General features: G+C 38.5%; 1 long non-coding RNA gene across 1 annotated transcript in view; it reads right to left on the bottom strand.

Annotated features, from left to right (window-relative positions):
• Window positions 1-2,416: 2,416 nt before the first annotated feature.
• Window positions 2,417-18,854, bottom strand: part of LOC104658708 — a 354,768-nt gene continuing 338,330 nt past the window's right edge. The window contains exon 6 of the long non-coding RNA XR_747473.1: window positions 2,417-2,649. This is a non-coding gene — a long non-coding RNA (uncharacterized LOC104658708). The remainder of the gene's footprint in view (window positions 2,650-18,854) is intronic.

Here is an 18,854-nt window from a genome sequence, read left to right as displayed (position 1 = left end):
GTACCAAGCACATGGACAGGAACACCGGGCCTCAGTAATCAATAAAAGTATTCAAAAGAACAAATGAAGAAATGAAGAGTAGTCTAAATGGAGACATGGGCTAAATGTAGTTGAGTCACTTAAGTAAGACTGACTTTTGCAGGAAGTAGAGCATCTGTGATTTAATATGAAATGGTAACCGATCAGAAATAACTACTCCACCATTTATCACTGTCTCAAAAGTCGTTCTTAGAACCATTCTTAAGAATCATAATACTGTCCAAATATCTTAATGAGAGGTAGTTCTTTAAGTTGTTAACAGCTTTTCTTTTCACAGTATTTCATTATGGGCAGTGACTTCTAACTGCACGAGCTAGTGGGTTGCAGAGAATTTATCCCACCACAGACATGGAGGAAGATGAGGGAGAATGGGTGCCAAGTTCTGGGACGTTGGTAGAAACAACAGAAATGAATGCTATTCCGCCATGAAAGCTCACAAAATCACATACACAAAAGAGAAGGAGACATTAGAGCATATTTGTCTTAATCTACTCCTTCATGAGAGCACATAAGCCTAATCATCTCCCACAATAAGCAACTACCCCAGTACGAGGTCCCTAATTAGTAGCCAACCTAAGAAAGTGGCTCTGTATCTACTGTTCTTTCCCAAAGATTTCCATCAGAAAATTGCAATTTTTCTTCACCGATTAAATCATTTTCTTTACAAAACTGATCCATGACTCTACAGTCATTTTCCCAGTGTTATTTTATAGCAGGAGTTTGCACCAACACTTGGCTGAGGAATGAACTTCCTTATCCTTCTAGTGGGTACAATCTTGCTCAGCTATCTTGAGAAGGCAGGCCTGGCACTGGGAAACAGGTGGGGGCTGTTACAGACACTGAAATGTGAAACAGGAGACAGGCTGAGCAGTGTTGCAGGGAGACTGCACCAATTCAAAACCTGATTATTTGGTCATTTTTTTTCTCTGGCATCTGCTCCTGAACTCCATTCATCATGAACTGTAAAAAAAAAAAAAAAAAAAAAAAAAAAAAATCTAGTATTTGTGCACTCACCTTAACATTAGAAAGACCCAGTCTGGAGGAGAATGTGTAAGCATATTTGGAAAAAAAGAAAAAGTGCAAGTGAGAAGAAAAAAAAAAAACTACAGGGAGCATTGTAAATCTATTTAAAAACAAAATCTAAATGTCATACTATATATCATCCTATAATGAAGCTCCTGCTGTGCCCTCCACTGTCTCCTTCTTGCTTTGGCTCCAGGCTAGGCTGCATCAGCCACGAGATAATATCTTTATATATTTTTCAACCAGCAGCACTGAACAGAGGGTTCTGGGGGCTTATTGCCCAATTTGAATTTTAGAATAAAGGAAGAGAGGATCTTTGGTAAAGTGCAAATTAAGCCAACATCCTAATTGGCAGTGACAACCTCTCAGGTCTGTAGCCCTCTCGTATCTTTTTTTTTTTTTTTTTTTTTTCCATGGGCTGTTGTCCTCTTTAACTTATTATGGTGGTCAGTGTCCAGAGACCTTCTCCTTTCTGTTCCCTCTAAGATCTGCTTTCTGCAAAGCATTAGGAATTCATTTGCACTAAGGTTTGGATATCTAAGGGCAGCTTTTGGTGGATAAACTGTCCACTAGAATAATGTAAGGAGGTTTTCACTAATGAAATTACAAGTATAAGTTATGAAATGATATGTATACTAGAAGAGACTTGGGGAAGTCTGGGCAAGGGCTTAAGAGGTAAGCTCCTTCCCCGGGAAAAAGTCTTCCAAAGTTTGGCCACTAATTCTTGAAACCAACAATTCTTTTTAAGGGGAATGGAGCTGGAATTAAGGTCAAGTGACATGACTGCATCTCCACGATTATTAAATACTTTGATCACCATCCTTCCTACCTCTTAGATGTAGTTCTACAAACAAGAACTGAAGTACAAATAATAAAGTTCAGAAGTTATCGCACGATTGTCTCATTCGAATCTGAAAGTAGATAAGCGATCCTCGCAAATGCGAGGTTAAGAAGTGGCGGAATAACTATAAAGCCTTGTGCTGCTTATTTCTGTTGACACAACCTTTGTTTTTAGCTCTGGCCCTTGTTTAATAAAAAGAAGTTGAGATTTAGGATTGGCAAAAGCAGAAACTTTCTGAGAAGGAAGAAGGTGAAAGCAAGCATCAATAATAGATAAATAAGATCGGCACAGGCCTGCCAATTGTAGTCCCAGACCTCTAACAAGATCCCATATAGCAGACAACCCTTTCATAGGAGGCATCCTGTTTTCACTGTGCCTCAAGACAGGGAGCAGAGGTGAGAAGTTCATTGCATATTGTTTTCTTAGCTCCCCGCTTACCACGGAGCTGTCATTTCCTCCCTTCAGCCTCTCAAATGTAAGTCTGTGTTTAGAGGGTTGTAGCAGGCAGTCAGCTCAGTCTTAATATTCTTTATTAAAGATCAAATAAAAACACAAAAAGGAGACGCAGCCTGAAGAGCTTCTTCATGGCAGGGGGCCCATCTCTTGGAAAAATGACTGTCCATTTGTTTTGTCATGTGTCCTCCCCATTAGAGGTTCCCGGAGTGCTCCTTGGCATCATCTGTAATCACACACCCTCAGCAGAACCCTGTGAGAATGATTTTTCTGTAATGAAAAGATCAGAGCCTCTGGGGAAGAGAGGAGAGGAGGAGAGGCTTTAGTGTGTATGCTAGGTTGGAGGAACAGATAGAAAGAATGTAATACTCTTACACTTCATGTCATATACACTGAAGTGGAATAAGTTACCCCATTAAACTTTTTATTCTGTACTTTCAGGGATGGTTTACTGAAAATACTAGTTCAATATACATCCATTCTGGTGAATATTCTATATTAGCACACTAGTAAGCAGAACTTCCAAAAATTTATATCGAGGATGAAGCTCCTCCCAGTGATGACATTGTGAAAGGGCCATTGCAGACGAGTCTGTCTTCTGTCTTCATTACATGCTTGTAACATTTAGTACTAGGGATCTTAGATAGTTCATCAATGCTAAATAATAGTCAGGTGGTCATTCAACATAAGTGATCATTTTTTCCCTCCAAAGTCTCCTCCCTAGCTCTAGGCTTGGTACATTACATGGCTCATCTCTTTTATCCCTGTGCCTGAGCCCTGTTCATTCATTCATTTATTCAGTGCTTACTTATGAACAGTCCTTGAGGGCACAATTTGAAAAAATCAGAAATGATTGCTAACTTCATACAGTTTGTATTTGAGACAGAGAGACAACCAATAAACAAATAAATGGGTATAAATGAGTATACAGTACACATTTTGTATAACCTTATACAAGGAAAAAGCAGCAGTGTTGCCATGAAAAAGAGAAATAGAGATAACCACCATAGATTGGGCATCAGAGGAAGCCTTTCTAGAGGATGGGAAAGAGCCAGGAGAAATGTACTCTAGAGAAAAAGCAGATGCATGAAGATTCTAAGTCTGGCTTTTGTCTGACCAAATCTTTTTATGGTCTCTTAGCCCTCCCTACTTTGTTTCTGCTCCTCTCCTCACAGACAAAAAGGTTTGGAGTTAGCTCTGGAAACCAGCAGTTTGTAAAGGCCTTGCTTCTTACCAGCAAAATTATTTGCTAATCATGCTATGTCTGTCTACTTACCCGCTGTGTTTTCCTGTGGTCAGTCTACCTCACCCTTGTAAGTCACATTCCAGCCACCTTCTTAATGCTGTTTTCATTACTTCTCTTTGTCATTAATTCAAATCCTTTCCTTCCTTCCTTCCTTCCTTCCTTCCTTCCTTCCTTCCTTCCTTCCTTCCTTCCTTCCTTCCTTCCTTTTCCTTTCCTTTCCTTTCCTTTCCTTTCCTTTCCTTTCCTTTCCTTCCTTCCCTTCCTTCCTTCCTTTCCTTCCTTCCTTCCTTCCTTCCTTCTTTCCTTTCCTTCCTTCCTTCCCTCTCTCCCTCCCTCCCTCCCTCCCTCCCTCCCTCCCTCCCTCCCTCCCTTCCTTCCTTCCTTCCTTCCTTCCTTCCTTCCTTCCTTCCTTCCTTCCTTCCTTCCTTTGCTGTGTTTTGCTTTGCTTTGCTTTGCTTTTTAATAGAGACAGGGTCTTGCTATGTTGCCTAGGCTAGTCTTAAATTCATGACCTTGAGCAATCCTCTTGTCTTGGTCTCCCAAAGTGCTGGATCAAATCCCTCTTCTAAACTTGTGCTTATTGATTGCACTAACTCATCAGATCTAATAGAAGGAGCATTTCCTCTAACACCAACTGCTATCCTCTGTCTTGGAATGTGATCCATATCAACAGTCAGATCTTGCTTTTCTTTCATTTCACTAAAAAAAATTCCCTTTAACTGAGGACCAGCCTTGGAACCTCCCTCGGCCAAGCCCTCAATGACTGACCTCCTAGCCATCTGTACCCTGACTCCAGCAATGGGAACTAGACAGTGTCCGATTATGTTTGTTGATGCAACAACTAGTAATATTTCCATAAATCAAGTCAGAGACATAAATTGGGTGTTTGTAAGAATGGGGTCTGAAGTTAAGCCGCTGGCTTTGAATCTTGGGTCTCACTGGCTGTGAGACCTTGGAAAAAACACAGCCTATTTCTGCCTCAAGATTTTCAAATATAAAATGGAGCCATCTTACATAACTCACAGGGTTTTTGGAGGCTCAAGGAAGAAAGTACGTGCAAAGTACTTAAAATGCTATCTGGTACATGGTACAAATCCCCAGAAAATATCATCTAGAGCTACAAAGGGAAATCAATCAGTAACTTGTTATGAGCTGTAGCATACACACTAAGAGGTTTTGGTCTAAGAAGCATAGAAAATAAAACTGTAAATCATAAAAATTTAGATATGAGATTAGAGTGGGTCCAGGTCAAGACTGAGCCACCAGAATACTGAATTCTGTGCCATAATTTTCCTTATATTTATTCTAATTTGAAAAACAAATCATATTACTGAGTATGTGTATGTAGGGCTGAGTGTGTGAATTTGGACCAGTTATCCCTGACTTCTGCAAAGGAAGACATTCAGCGGCCCACAAATGGATCATTTTCCTCTTTGGGCTCCACTGACACTCTGCCCCTCCTTCACTGTCAACTCAAGGGTTAGAATGAGATGACCCTTCCTATGCTTCAGTGGTTATTAATTTCTACACATTCAACAATGTCAAATTTCTGTGCTTATAGCTTTTAATACTTTAAGCTTCCCAAAGGGATCCCACTTATATCCTAAAGATATATGATATAGACATATAAGAATGTAAATAGCAGCATATGACACTCATACACGACTGCATGTTAATTGGTTATGTAGACAACAAATGGATGATATTGTGACATATAAAGACATCATGTAAAGACAAGGTCATGGAAATTGGAAAGAGGTTTGAGAGCCATAAGTTTAGACTATTCATTTTCCCAGATGCTTGCAGCCAGTTTGAAATGCAGCTTGCATAGAAACATGACTCTGCCAACTCCAGCCAGCTACAGACTCCTGCCATTAGTGATAAATGACCTTGGTAGTCTTGAAAATGAATAGCATCCAGTGTTATAAGGTGGCCCTGTTCCAGATGATGTTTGTTTACGTGCAGCAATTAGAGTCCAGCTGCTATAGGGAGGCAGTCATAACCCTAGCTGCATTTTAGGAAAAGTACATGTAAAGCACCTAAAATGGTATTGGATTTATATGAACTGAAGGAGTTGAACTTTGTAAAAATGTGTCCGAAGGGCTGCATGAAATCATGAACCTCTGTGGGCTCATCCTGACACTCCAATCATGTTGCCCTGAACAGTGGCAAAATATATTCATTCAACAAAAAGGACCTGCACTGGGACTGCCATGAGGAAAAACAGAAAACGTCCAAGCCCTCAAGGCAACCATCATGAACTCACACTTGGATTGTAGACCCAAACCTCTCTTTCTGAGCAGTTTCAATTCCAAGACTTCAATTCAGTAAGGAATCGGTGCAGTATGAGGCCATTGGGGGATAAGGCAGGGAAGAATGGTAAAAAGTAAGAAGACAGAGACCTAAGAGAGACCCAGCAGAAGCTTAGCTGGGAAGTAAAATACAACTCCAGATAAAAATAAAGAAATAAAATGTTACTCCAAAGTTGCATTTCTGAATCAGAGAGGGGTGGTGCTCTATCATGGAGAGTGTGGCAGATACATTTCTGCTTTCAGAGTTGTTTTTCTCATATTTCTCCCTTATCTATTCCTCTACACAACAGTTTCAGGCCCTGGCATGTTGTCCTGAGGGACAGGAATGAATTTGTAATGGAGGGGATTTGTCATTGAGTAGAAGGCAGAATCTGTTGGGAAGATACTTTCCTCTCTCTTTCATTTCCAAAACAAACAAACAATAAAACATTCCACTTAATTGAAAAGATAAACCTAAGCATCCTGGGCAGAGGTCATTTTAGACCTGGACAGTTTGCAGATAGTCTTAAAGGCCAATCAATTAATTTATTTTAAAATGAGACTTGTCAGCATTAAGAATTGGTAAATTTCACACAACAATCTGCTTCTGAAATCTCTTACAGACATCAGCACTTGGGCCACACTGGGCCCACATCCCTGTCATAAGAGGATTGGCTCACCCCACACTAGCTAAGACAATGTTCCTTTCATAAGAATCATGGATGGTCTCTGCCTACTCACTTCACTCAGCAATTTACTTCTTTGGCCTTGAGTCCAATTTGACTTGATGATTAATAAAATTGGACCTAAGGAGGAAAGGCTAACTTCTGAGAAGAATTGAAGATAAAGGAGCCTGGGTTCTTGGTGAAACAGGTGCCTTCTCCCTATTCTCTGGAGGTGTCCTGGGGAAGAGGGGAGGACTCTGAAGTCTCTGACGTGCACATCTCAGACCCCACAACACAAAAAATGCCCACATCTATTTCAAGACACCAAAAAAGTGGTAATCCACGATTTAAGGATCCATGGGAGCTAAGACAACAGCCATCTCCATGATACCAAGCATGGACATAAAGACCCATGACCGGAGGGGTCTCTCTGGAACAAACATGGAACCTTGGCATAACCCTTGACAAGGCTGTGGGGCCTGAACCTCAAATGACCTGAAGCGAATTTTCCCATCAACCTCCGCAAGTCAAACTCTCAGGTTTGGTAATTACACGATTTAAGAAAATAAAAGTCATATGTCTTGCAAACTGTATTCATGAACTTAGAATTGTACCCACCACATTGAAGAAACTGAGAGGAAAGGGTTTCATTTTCTCTAAGTCAGGTATTAATGACATACAAAAGGACTTTTTTCCTGATAGCTACATTTACTTACAAATTTATTTAAAACAAAGAAACAAAATTAATTAATTCAAATAAGCAGTTGTTTTTCAAATAACTAATTGGGAGGTTCATTTAATAGCCTTCTCAGTTTTTATTGTTTTTCTAGAGACAGGGTTTCACTCTGTCATCCAGGTTGGAGTGCAGTGGCCTGATCATAGCTCTTTGCAGTCTTGAACTCCTAGGCTCAAATGATCTTCCTACCTCAGCCTCTGCAGTAGCTGGAACTACAGTGTGTGCCACCATGCCTGGCTATGTATTTTTTATTTTTGTGGAGACGGGGTCTAATTGTTTTGTTTTGGCTGGCCTCAAGGACTCTTCCTTCCTCAGCCTCCCAAAGTGCTGGGATTATAGGCAAGGGCCACTGCACTGACTTGCACAGTCTTTGGAGCTGAAAGAAATGCCTTATTTTGTTGACAGTATTGTTGGTGCCTTGTTGGTGATACTTGATTGGATGCCATTGTCTTGTTGGCCTTACAATCACACAGCACCAGAAGCAAAGAAGCTCAGGGGGCTCTTCCTGAGCTCCTGAAGTTGTCAGACTGCCTGACAACTTCGGGAGTGTCTTATATACTTGACAAGATCAGACCTACTGTATTGGATTACACTTAGCATGTCCCAGTACAGCCTTTGAAACTCCATCTTTTTTTCTGAGAGTGTGACCTATTAAAGTCTCCTGACGGTGTAAGTGCATCAGCTGTGTGTATGCACCAAAGTAGATAACATTGCAAATAAGAGTGCTATGCTATCTGGCTTTATCACATTTAGCATCCCTTTTGAAGTTAAAGACAAGATTATCCTGTAAATGCTTGGCAAGCCACAGTTAATCCTCATCTTCATGAGGGAACATGAAAGGATACCCTTAATACCCAATATCAGCTCATGGTTTTGTGTTATTAATGTGAGGGTTGAATTTGATGCTACAGTGGTGAAACCCATCATGTCAATATTGTAGATGATGCTCCACTAGCCATAACAACAAGGCATTTATTTTTCCATAAAATGTCTGCATTGAATTGGTCTTTTTTATATCAAATCCACTGAAGATTTCAGTGTTGTTTCAGCTTTCAGAAACTAGGAACTTAAAACCATGGTTTATGACAATAGATCTTAAACAAACAGAGATAATAATTTTGCTGGTGTGCTTTTTGGTTGTAAGGTGTGTTTCCTGGTGGCTATCTTTGTCGTCGTATAGTAAGCCATAATGTGTCCCTTCGCAAAAGCCTGAGGATATTTTAGTGAATCCATGTTTAGGAAAAGCATGGGGTAATTTTGCCTGAAAGACAAAAAAGAACTCATTTCTTATTTGTAGGTCCTTCTGGTCCTGATTATTATGTCAGAATCAGAAGAGACTGAGGCTAAAGATGACTTCTCATATGATTTATAGACCTGGTAGAACTTCACTGTTAAATCCTTAAATCATAAAACAAGTTAGTCTAATTTTAATCAAAATATTTCTGATTCTTTGAGGTAAAGAGCTTGCATTATTTCAAGGAAATGTGTGTTAAAGACTTTCTTGCTAATTTTAAACTAAGCTTCTGGAAGTATGTACTTAAAATGATTTTAGTTATATGTATGTGTATGTATCTATATATGTAGGTATATCAAAAAGGAGAAATAGCTTACAATTGAATCATTTAAAATTGTACTTTTTAAATAGCTCTTTTAAATGTACCTGGAATTTACTTTGAAGGTGACTGAGTGATGACATAGAGAAGTCAATGTCATTGAAAGAATAGTTTATTATTTCTAGTACCCCAAAAGAGAAGGCATACCGTCCTGTGGGACCACGTGGGCAAGCATCAGGGTTATCAGGAGCAAAGAGTTAGGGGAAGGCGTGAATGAGAGCCTTTAATTCTATAGTGGCAGGACATTGTTAGGTGGAAATACCTCCTGTTGGACAGGAAGCAAAATGTAGGTGTTGGGGTTTGTGGCTGGAAGATTTCTAATACGATTTTTCTGTACCTGTGAAAACACAAGATGGTATGAATGCAAACTACTTTAGCTGTTAATTTGGCCTATGATTTCCAAGATGCCAAATCATCAATTGCAGAATATTAAGAATTATTCTTACAACACTGTAGACTAACACTTATCAACTGAAATGTCTTTGTTAGATACTTACCAAAAATAGTCTTTTAACTCTTTGAAATTATATTTATGAAATATTCTCATCAATTATTTTGTAGTAGGAAAAAAATAGAAACATATATGCTGGTAGGAAGCAATTTATCTTTTAAATATATTTCATTCTTGATGAAATAACCACAAACCATTCAGCAACACTTAAAAGATAGCTTTTTTTTTTTTTTGCTTCTGTTAAAGTTGAGAAGAGGCTCTGATAAAATGTGCACTAAAATTTTTGTTTGTCAGCACTGTGCACACAAAAAAGTGTGTGTGTGTGTTTAATTGGTTCAATTAGTATTCTGTTGTAATCTGCTCATCACATAGAAACAGGATCTAAGAGAGGGCTTGACATTCAGAATCAATAATGTGCTGAACATTTAAGTGTCACAGCAAATATCAATAGGCCCAAAGTCATTCACGTGCCGGGCAAAGTCTAATTGGCAATGCAACCAGAATGTCCAATTTACTTACAAATACTTCCTGCTGGAGCTCTTCCCCTCATTCATATCCAGATGTGGGCATGTCACAGGGTTGGCAAATTCAGGAGCCCACACTGGCTCAGCATGACTGCTCTCTCTCTCTGAGTGCAGCAGCTCACCCTACATCACACAGGACTTAAACCCAGGCTGTCAGACTATGAATTGGGTACTTTGGGGCCAAGTACACAGCACTTCTCTGTTCTCTAATTTTATGTTTATATTTGAGATGTAATTTTTTTAAAAGACTGTAAACAAAGAAAATAATGTTAAAATAATTGAACATGAAAAATCTAGTAGTCTCTGAACAAAATCCATATTATGACAAAGTTAAATGGAGAAGTGGGCTGTAACATATAGCTGCAGGCTGAGACATTGTGAAAAGAACCTTGTAACTCCAGGTGATGGGAAGCAGTGATGTACTGGAAATGGAAAGGGACCAGAATATGGAGACATAAAATCCTGTCACTCATTGTTCCCTTGTTATCTTTAACATCACCACTTACCCTCTCTGAGCTTCAGTTTCCTGTTTGGTAAGAGAAAAAATATTTCATGTCTTATTTACTGGGTACTGATCAAATGAAACAATTAGAAAATGTAACATATTATTTAGCATTGTTTGTTTCTACCAGCTCATTTGTTTTAAAGTTTAGATTTAGACTTCTTAGGCTTTTTTAGAAACAAATAGGTGAATTTAGCCAGACAGCTTGTTATAAATTGAAGAACAACTCTTTCGTATCAACCTCTTATTTTAAGTAGATTGTCTGTATAAATATTACCTTTAAAATAGTTCATTTAAGCACCAGTCTATTACTAACATTGTTGAACAAAAAAAATTCCTCATCCTGTAGGTTTCATTTCTCTAAGCACTGCTCAAAATTCAGGTGTCAAAAGGAGTCATGAACATATCACCCAGGTGACAGGCATGTCAGGAACAAAGTTTGGTGATCCCAGGAGGCCAAGACATGTGAATCAGGCATTCCCCAGCCTAGATCCTGAGTCAATACAAAGCTAGTTCATTAGTACTGGAGGACTGCTGGGGTCGTAAGCCAAGAGGATCATTATTAATATCCATTTATTCAAGACTGCTTTTGCATTATTCAATAAATACCTCTGTGTATAGAACAAGTTTCAAAAAAAAATAAACAGAGAATATAAAGATGATTAAGGGATAGTCCCTTAGGAGAAAGCATACAGGAAACAAAACTCTCTGTGAAAAATTCCCCAGGCTTTCCTCAACAAAGTCTTCAACCTAGGCATATCCCACAATAGTACTTTTCTTTCTTTCTGTGTGTAGTGGTTTAAATAGTTTTCCCCAAAAAATTCATGTCTATGCAGAACTAGTGAATATGACCTTATTTGGAAATAGGGTCCTTGCAAATGTCAAGTTAAGATGTGGTCATACTGGACTAGGGTGAGCCCTAAAACAAATATAATGGATGGCCTTGTAAGAAGAGAGCAATTTGGAAGCAGAGCAACCAAGGAGAAAAAGCCATATGAAGAGAGAAGCTGAGACTAGAATTATGCAGTCATGAGAACAAGCATGCCAATGATTGCTGGCAACCACTGGAAGCTAGAAAGAGAAAATGATTCTTTCCTAGACCCTTCAGAGGGAGCGTGGCTTAGCTGACATCTTGGTTTCTAGACTCTATAACCTTAAAAAATACATAATTTTCTGTCGTTTTAAGCTACTCAGTTTGTGGTGTTCTGTTATGACAGCCCAAGGAAACTAATACACTAGGGGAATTAAGACCTGCTATTTCTCTTTGGAGCAAATGTCATTTAGATAGCCAGGGAAATTGATTCAACAGATATCAATCTAGAATAAAATAGGATTGAATGCCAAAAGGATTAGGAAGGAATAGAGAGATCAAGCAGACAAGAAAATTACAGAATTGAATACTTGATTAAAGCTAATTTATTTGGGTTAATTATACTAAGCTTAATTTAACTCACTTTACTGAGGAAAATCTTGAAGAAACGTCACTCAAACAGTGACAGTATTAGTATCTCCTCCAAGCAGCCTCTTCCCTGAAGCAATCAGTTGCTGCTGCTGACCCTGCCTTGTTTCTGTCTTTGTCTTTCCAGTTTTTCCACCATGGGACCTGCTGGTGTTTCAAAAGCCCATCCCCAATTCCACAGCCATCCCTGACAAGATAGAAAGCAGCACCAGCTCCATCATTTGCTACAACTTATAAAAGAGAAAGAGAGCGAGAATGTCTAATACATCAAGTATTACAGTAATTACTTTCACATACATAGATTCATCATTCATTCATCCCTCACTCGTATTTGTCCTATTTTTATTAAGGATTGCTTAAGTGCCTGGCATTAAATCAAATTTTCAGGATTCCAAGTTGGACACGAGAGTAGTGGTCTCTGCCCTCTTTTCCACTTAGGTTCATCTTTTTTTCCCTTATCCTAGGAGTTACAACTTGCTCCATTTGCTGAGTTCCTGTGTGGCCTCTGAGCCTCACCTGACCAAGGATCTAATATTCAGGCACAAACACCTGTCTGAAATTTAAGCCCCATACAGCACCTTTGCAGACCAGTCCCATTGAGATTTGCTTAGTTTCCTGCATTGGGCTTCTTCTCTGACAACTCCCCTTTAGCATTTGTCCTGTTGTCCTTAGGGCCTGATCGCCACTGTGGCACAAAATCAAGCCTAAAATCTAGCAATGGTTGGGGATCCTTGGCTAGCATTTAGTAGCTTTCTTTTCTTAGAGTCTCTTCCTAATATGCTGCTTCCCCCTAAATCATTCACTTTGTCTGCCAAGTAGACTTTAAATATTCATTTGGTATTTACTATGTGCCAGACACCGTTCTAAAGATATGAGGCTAACCATGATAGGTACAGTTTCTTCTGTCATGGAACTTAGTTCTACAGAAAGCAATAGACCAAGAAAAGAGGGAAAAACCCATAAAATGGACCAAAAAGCCCCAAGTAGTATAGAATAAACAAAACAACTGTCAGGACTAAGGCATCCTATTAAAACAAAAATGAAAAGAAGGAGCTGAAAGAAAATAAAAGAAGAGGTTGGGGAAGATCTATCCAAGGAGATGTCATTTAAACTGATGATAACAAAAGGAATAAGTGAAATTAGCCCATAATTATGGATAAAATTACACAAGTCCAGGCTAATAGTCTGTACAAAGACCCCGTGGCATTGCAAACCATGTTGTATTCCAAGAACTGAGAAAAGACACATAGGTAGGGCATTGTTTGTGAATGAAAAGAGTGATTTTATTAGCTCTCTATTGCTGCTGTCACATAATACCACAAACTTAGTTGCCTAAAACAACACAAGTTACAGTTCTGGAGGTCAGATGTTTGAAATGAGTCTCCCTAGGCTAAAATCAAGGTTGCCAAGGAGTCCATGTCCCTGCCTTTTCTGGCCTCTAGAGGCAGCCTGTTTTTGCTTATGGTCCCCCTTTCTGGCAATTGCATCATTCCAACCTCTGCTTCTGTCATCACCTCTCCTTCCCTGACTCTGACCTTCCTGCCTCCTTCTTCTGAGGACCCCTGTGATTTCATTCGGTCCACACACATAATTCAAGCTAATCTTATCTCAACATTCTTAACTCACCTCTGCAAAGTTCTCTTTGCCAAGTAAGGTAACATATTTACAGGTTTGAGGAATTAGAATGTCAACATTTGGTGGGGAAGTGGGAGACATTATTCTGTCGACCTTAGTGACATAAAGCAATATTGGAGATATGTAAAAGTTCAAGGCAGAATACTTAAGTCATGGTAAATAATTTGGATTTTGTGAAAATGTGAAACTATGAAAGGTTTTAAGAACATAAGTTGTTTTCTAACATATGTTTTTTAAAAGATGATTTATACAACTATGTGGAGAAAAGATTCAAGATGGGAAAGTGGGCTAACTGAAATCAAAGAGAAAGAAATTTATCCCTGTAAATTGGATAAGAGATGGCAGGTGTCTAGACTAAAATGGTGACAGTGGAGATGAAGAGTAATAGGAAAATTCAATTAAATCAACTGAACTTAATAGTAGAATCTATATGAGTAGAGTGAAGAAAAATTCAAGAATCAAGGATAAATCTCAGGGGTTTTGTATTTTATATTATTTATTTATTTATTTTTTGTTTTGAGATGAAGTCTTACTCTGTCACCCAGGTTGGAGTGCAGTGAGCGATCTTGACTCACTGCAACCTCCACCTCCAGGGTTCAAGCCATTCTCCTGCCTCAGACTCCTGAGTTGCTTGGACTATAGGCACGTGCCACCACACCCAGCTAATTTTTGGATTTTTAATAGAGACGGGGGTTTGCCATGTTGGCAACACTGCTCTCGAACTCCTGACCTCAGGTGACTGGCCCGCCTCAGTCTCCCAGGGTGCTGGGACCACCACGCCTGGCCAATCTCTGGTTTTTAAATATGTATTTTACAATGGGGAGAGGAGGAGAAGGGAAGGTACAGGAGAGGAGGGGAGGGAAGGAAAAGGAAGAGAAAGAACTCTGAACTCCCAGGCACCAATTTTTGGCCTCTGACTGTCACAGGTTCAGCTGCTATCTCTACACTGGGCCTCTGATTGTCATCTTTACACTTGAAATGATTCTTGCAGTCCTTCTGAATTACATTCTCACCCTCCTGGGATATGATAGAAAGCATTGTTTACCCATTTACACTCTAACTCTAGTTTTTATTTACCTGTTCTCTATCATCACTGTTAATAATTCCCACTCTTCATTTAATATAAATTTTTTTTAATGTTCCTCAGCTAATGGCTTCCAAATGAAGCTACATCCCATCTAATATTCAACTATTAAAATAATAGTGTCTTCCTAAGAAAAAAGCCCCAGGTTTCCATGTAGTCCCAGGACTACTGAAGGCCCTTCAGGGAAAGGAAAATATGTCAATCCTAGAACCCAATAAAGTCAGAAGAGACTTTGAAAAATCCAGTCTAATACCCTTTACTTCATATGTGGGGAAACCAAAGCTTCAAACTCCATTCACTGACAGATGCAGGGCAGGTACAAAAAACTCAGACAACAAAAGCCTTCACATGACAAGGACGCCTTTTCCTGAACCATGTTATTTCTAGACAGATAAAAATAATAATCTGATGCCAACATGTTCTTGCCTCCGTAGATACAATAATGATGAGATATGTTATGGAATCTCAGTAGTTTTTCTGTACTCTGTGATACTTAAAACAAACAAAATAAAATCTTTTCCACAGTTGACTAAGCCTTCAGATATCTCTTTATGTGAAGAAAAAAATTGGGGAGAATTATGCTGCCCTAACTAGAAGAAAAAGCCATAAATTGTCTCCATCATGTTATGCTAATGAAAGACGTCCAGTCAGCAACCCTAAAGACTGAAATCGTTCTTTTCCAGAGAAGGGCAAAACTCAGCCTCAATGAGTATTTGGAAGGTGGACCGGGGAACGCTAATTCAATTTTCATGACCAATTCAATCTCTGACCCTCTTTCTCAAGTTCCAGCAGTTCCTGATGATCATCAATTGTAAAGGTCTTTTTGGCCATGCTAGGATCTTAACTAAGACCAATAACTCATTTCATAAGTCACCGAACAGTTGACAAAGGATAATGACTTTCAGTCAATCTTAAGCTGGGGATAGATTCCAACCAAAGACATAAAGGTGAAAGTCCTCTACCCAGTGTCCATTATGCAGCTCCAAGGTAGTTAATTTATGCTTAATGCAATTGTATATTTGAAAGCTGTAAAGACCCAAGTGATAATTAATCTTCAAGAATGCATTCAGTTGTGACTTATCTTGCTGAAAGCTTTTCCCACAATGTACTTTGGAAAGTGGCACTTGCAAACTCCTCCACATTAAATAGGTGTGACTATGTGTCCAGAGGTTAGCCAAGCACAGTGTGTTTTTGTAGAACTCTTTGGAGCAGCAGACTAAAATTGAATTCGAGTTGTAGATACATGATAATACTAGAGTTTTGGTGGCTGATTTTTTTTTGGTGGCTGATTTTTTTCTGCTGAAGGGAAGTTCTATGGTAAGTGATAGAATTATTTTTATATCGCTCAGTGTTTTCCAATTGGTAATAAACATACTCATTAAACACACTGAAATCTTTTAACAAGAGTATTTGACTATCAATGGATTATTATTTAACTATCATGGATAAACACTGAGATTCTCGGCAGAAAATTGCTCCACATGTTTATAAAAGGTGTAAAGATCTCTGTTTCATAGGATTGTTATAGCTAGTGGAGATATTAAAATTCTCTGACCCAAGCCTCTTATTTTGCAAGTGAGAGAACTGAAGCCCAGAGTGCTTGCATAACTCGCTGATGCTCAGACAACTTATACAGTTTAACCTAAATTTTTGATTTAGTGTCCAAGGTAGTTTTGACTTTATCATCCTTTCTCACTTACATCACATTCTGTTGGAATAAAGCAGAGGATAATACTAACAAATCAAATAAGTAATATAAAAATATAGAACTTTTAAAATAAGTTTATCTATGCATTTTTTGCTTGTAAAATATATTTTGTTCCTGACATATAAGATGCCTTCTCCCAGGAAAACTGGCAAGTCCAATAGGCTGTTTGTTTATTAATTATTAACCATGTGCTGGACAGCACCCACGGTAATTTAAGGGAGAACCCCAAAATGCACAAGGCACTCTTCCTTCCTTGGTAGAGCTTAGAATCAAACTGGAGATAATAAGAATATCAACAATAAAATCAATACTTGGAAAGTAACTTAAGGTTGGGGCAAGATAGCTGTGTCAGAGGAGATATTTGGCAAGAACCAAAATTGCTGTGGTTTTGCCGTTTAGAACTCATCAGGTAAATGGAGGAAACGAAATATTAAAAACTGGAAAAACAAAGTCAGCAAAGAAATAAACTGGAAACTACAGTCATAGTATATGAGGGATTCAAACAACATGGAGGAAATACAGATCCACTTTGCTTTGGGATGGAGCATAGAATTCTTGGCTAAGTCTTCTTGGTTTTAGAACTTTGTTCATTGCCACTATCTCCACTCAAAAACAATGTTTGAAAAATTGCTTTTTTGATGTTATAATGTGCACTTATCACTTTGACTTTGTTCCTTCCTTCCACTCTCAAAAGTATTTTTTCATAGCCTTAACCTGGAAATTGCATTTATTCATACGCTATAAGCCAGAAACGATGGGATGTGGAGAGATACTGGAATAAAATGATGAATAAAATGAAGGTGATCCAAACTTTTTACAGTCTATGGGAAGGCATGGAACCAATTACAATGAAGTGTGACAATATCTTTGTATAATAAAGGCAGCACAGGATGGCATGGAAACACATGGTATGGGCACCTAGTCCAAGCTGAGCTATCCATAAAAGATTCTCAGAGAAAGGGGAAGTTGTTTGATACATAAAATAGGGGTAGGAGGGAGGCTAAAATAAGAGAGCTAACAAGGAGGCTTGTGGCAAAAACTTTCAGGCAGAGGGATCAGCAGGTGTAAGGCCCCAGAGCAAAGAGGGAACAATAGAAGTTTTAACTATAGTCATGCTGTGTTTAACAGCAGGGATTACTTCCCAAAAAAAATGAGTCGCTAGATTATTTCATCATTGTGCTAACATCATAGTGTGTACTTACACAAACCTGGATGGTATAGCCTGCTACATACCTAGGCTATATGGTACAGCCTACTGCTCCTAGGCTACTGACCTATACAGTATGTTACTGTACTGAATAGTACAGGCAACTGTAATACAATGGTAAGTATTTGTATATCTAAACATACCTAAACACAGAAAAAGTACAGTAAAAATACACTATAGAAGACAATTTTTTAAAAAGACGCACCTGTATAGGACACTTACCATAAATGGAAATGGCAGGATTGGAAGTTGCTCTGTATGAGTCAGTGTGTGAGTGGTGAGTGAATGTGAAGGCCTAGAACATTACTGGACACTCTGTATACTTTATAAACACTGTACACTTAAGCCAAATTTATTTTTAAAATTTCTTTCTTCAGTACTAAATTAACCTCAGCTGACTGTAACTTTTTCACTTTGTAAACATTTTAAATTTTTAACTCTGACTCTTTTGTTATAACACTTGGCTTAAAACACAAACATATGACACAGCTGTCCAAAATTACTTTCTTCCTTTATATTCTTATTCTATAAGGTTTTTCTACTTATAAAACATATTTTTCCTTTTTAAAGATTTTTATTAAAAACTAAGGCAAAAACACACACAATAGCCCCGACCTATATAAGGTCAAGATAATTAATATCACTATCTTCCACCTCCACATCTTGTCCCACTGAGAGATTTTCAGAGATAGTAACATGCATGGAGATTCCATGTCCTATAATAATGCCTTTTTCTGGAATACCTCCTGAAGGAATTGCCGGAGGCAGCTTTACATTTAACACTTTTTTTTATAAGTAGAAGAAGTACACTCTAAAATTACAATAAAAAGTATAAGCCAGTAACATAGTTGTTTATGTATATTATCAATTATTAGGTGCTGTACCTGATTGTGTATGTTAGACTTTTATGCAACTGGCATCACGGTAGGTTTATTCACACCAGCATCACCACAAACATGTTAGTGGTGTCTTGTACTATGACATGACAATGATGATGTCATTAGACAATAGGAATTTGTCAACTCCATTATAACATTATGGGTCCACCTTCGTATACGTGGGCCATAATTGACCAAAATGTCATTAATGCTACACATAAGTGTACTGGATAAATTATGGGAAGTTGGGTCACAGTTGATAAAGGATTAGGCAGGAGGCAATCATGTGGAAACTTAAAAACTGAGATACAGAATTATATTTTATCCATGGGATAAAAAATTTAAGTTACCTTGACTAGGTTCTCGGGTCAGCATTCTTACAAGGCTTGTACCAATTTTGTTACTATAACCCATAAAAAGATGGTGTTTCACATGGGACTATGTCCTGTAGAGTTTTAAAAGCCAAGTAATGGATCTTTATCCTGCAGGCAATGAAGGG

The sequence above is a fragment of the Rhinopithecus roxellana genome, chromosome 21 (assembly GCF_007565055.1).
Source record: "Rhinopithecus roxellana isolate Shanxi Qingling chromosome 21, ASM756505v1, whole genome shotgun sequence".
Lineage (NCBI taxonomy): Eukaryota > Metazoa > Chordata > Mammalia > Primates > Cercopithecidae > Rhinopithecus > Rhinopithecus roxellana.
This window is presented reverse-complemented; position numbering and strand designations above follow the sequence as displayed.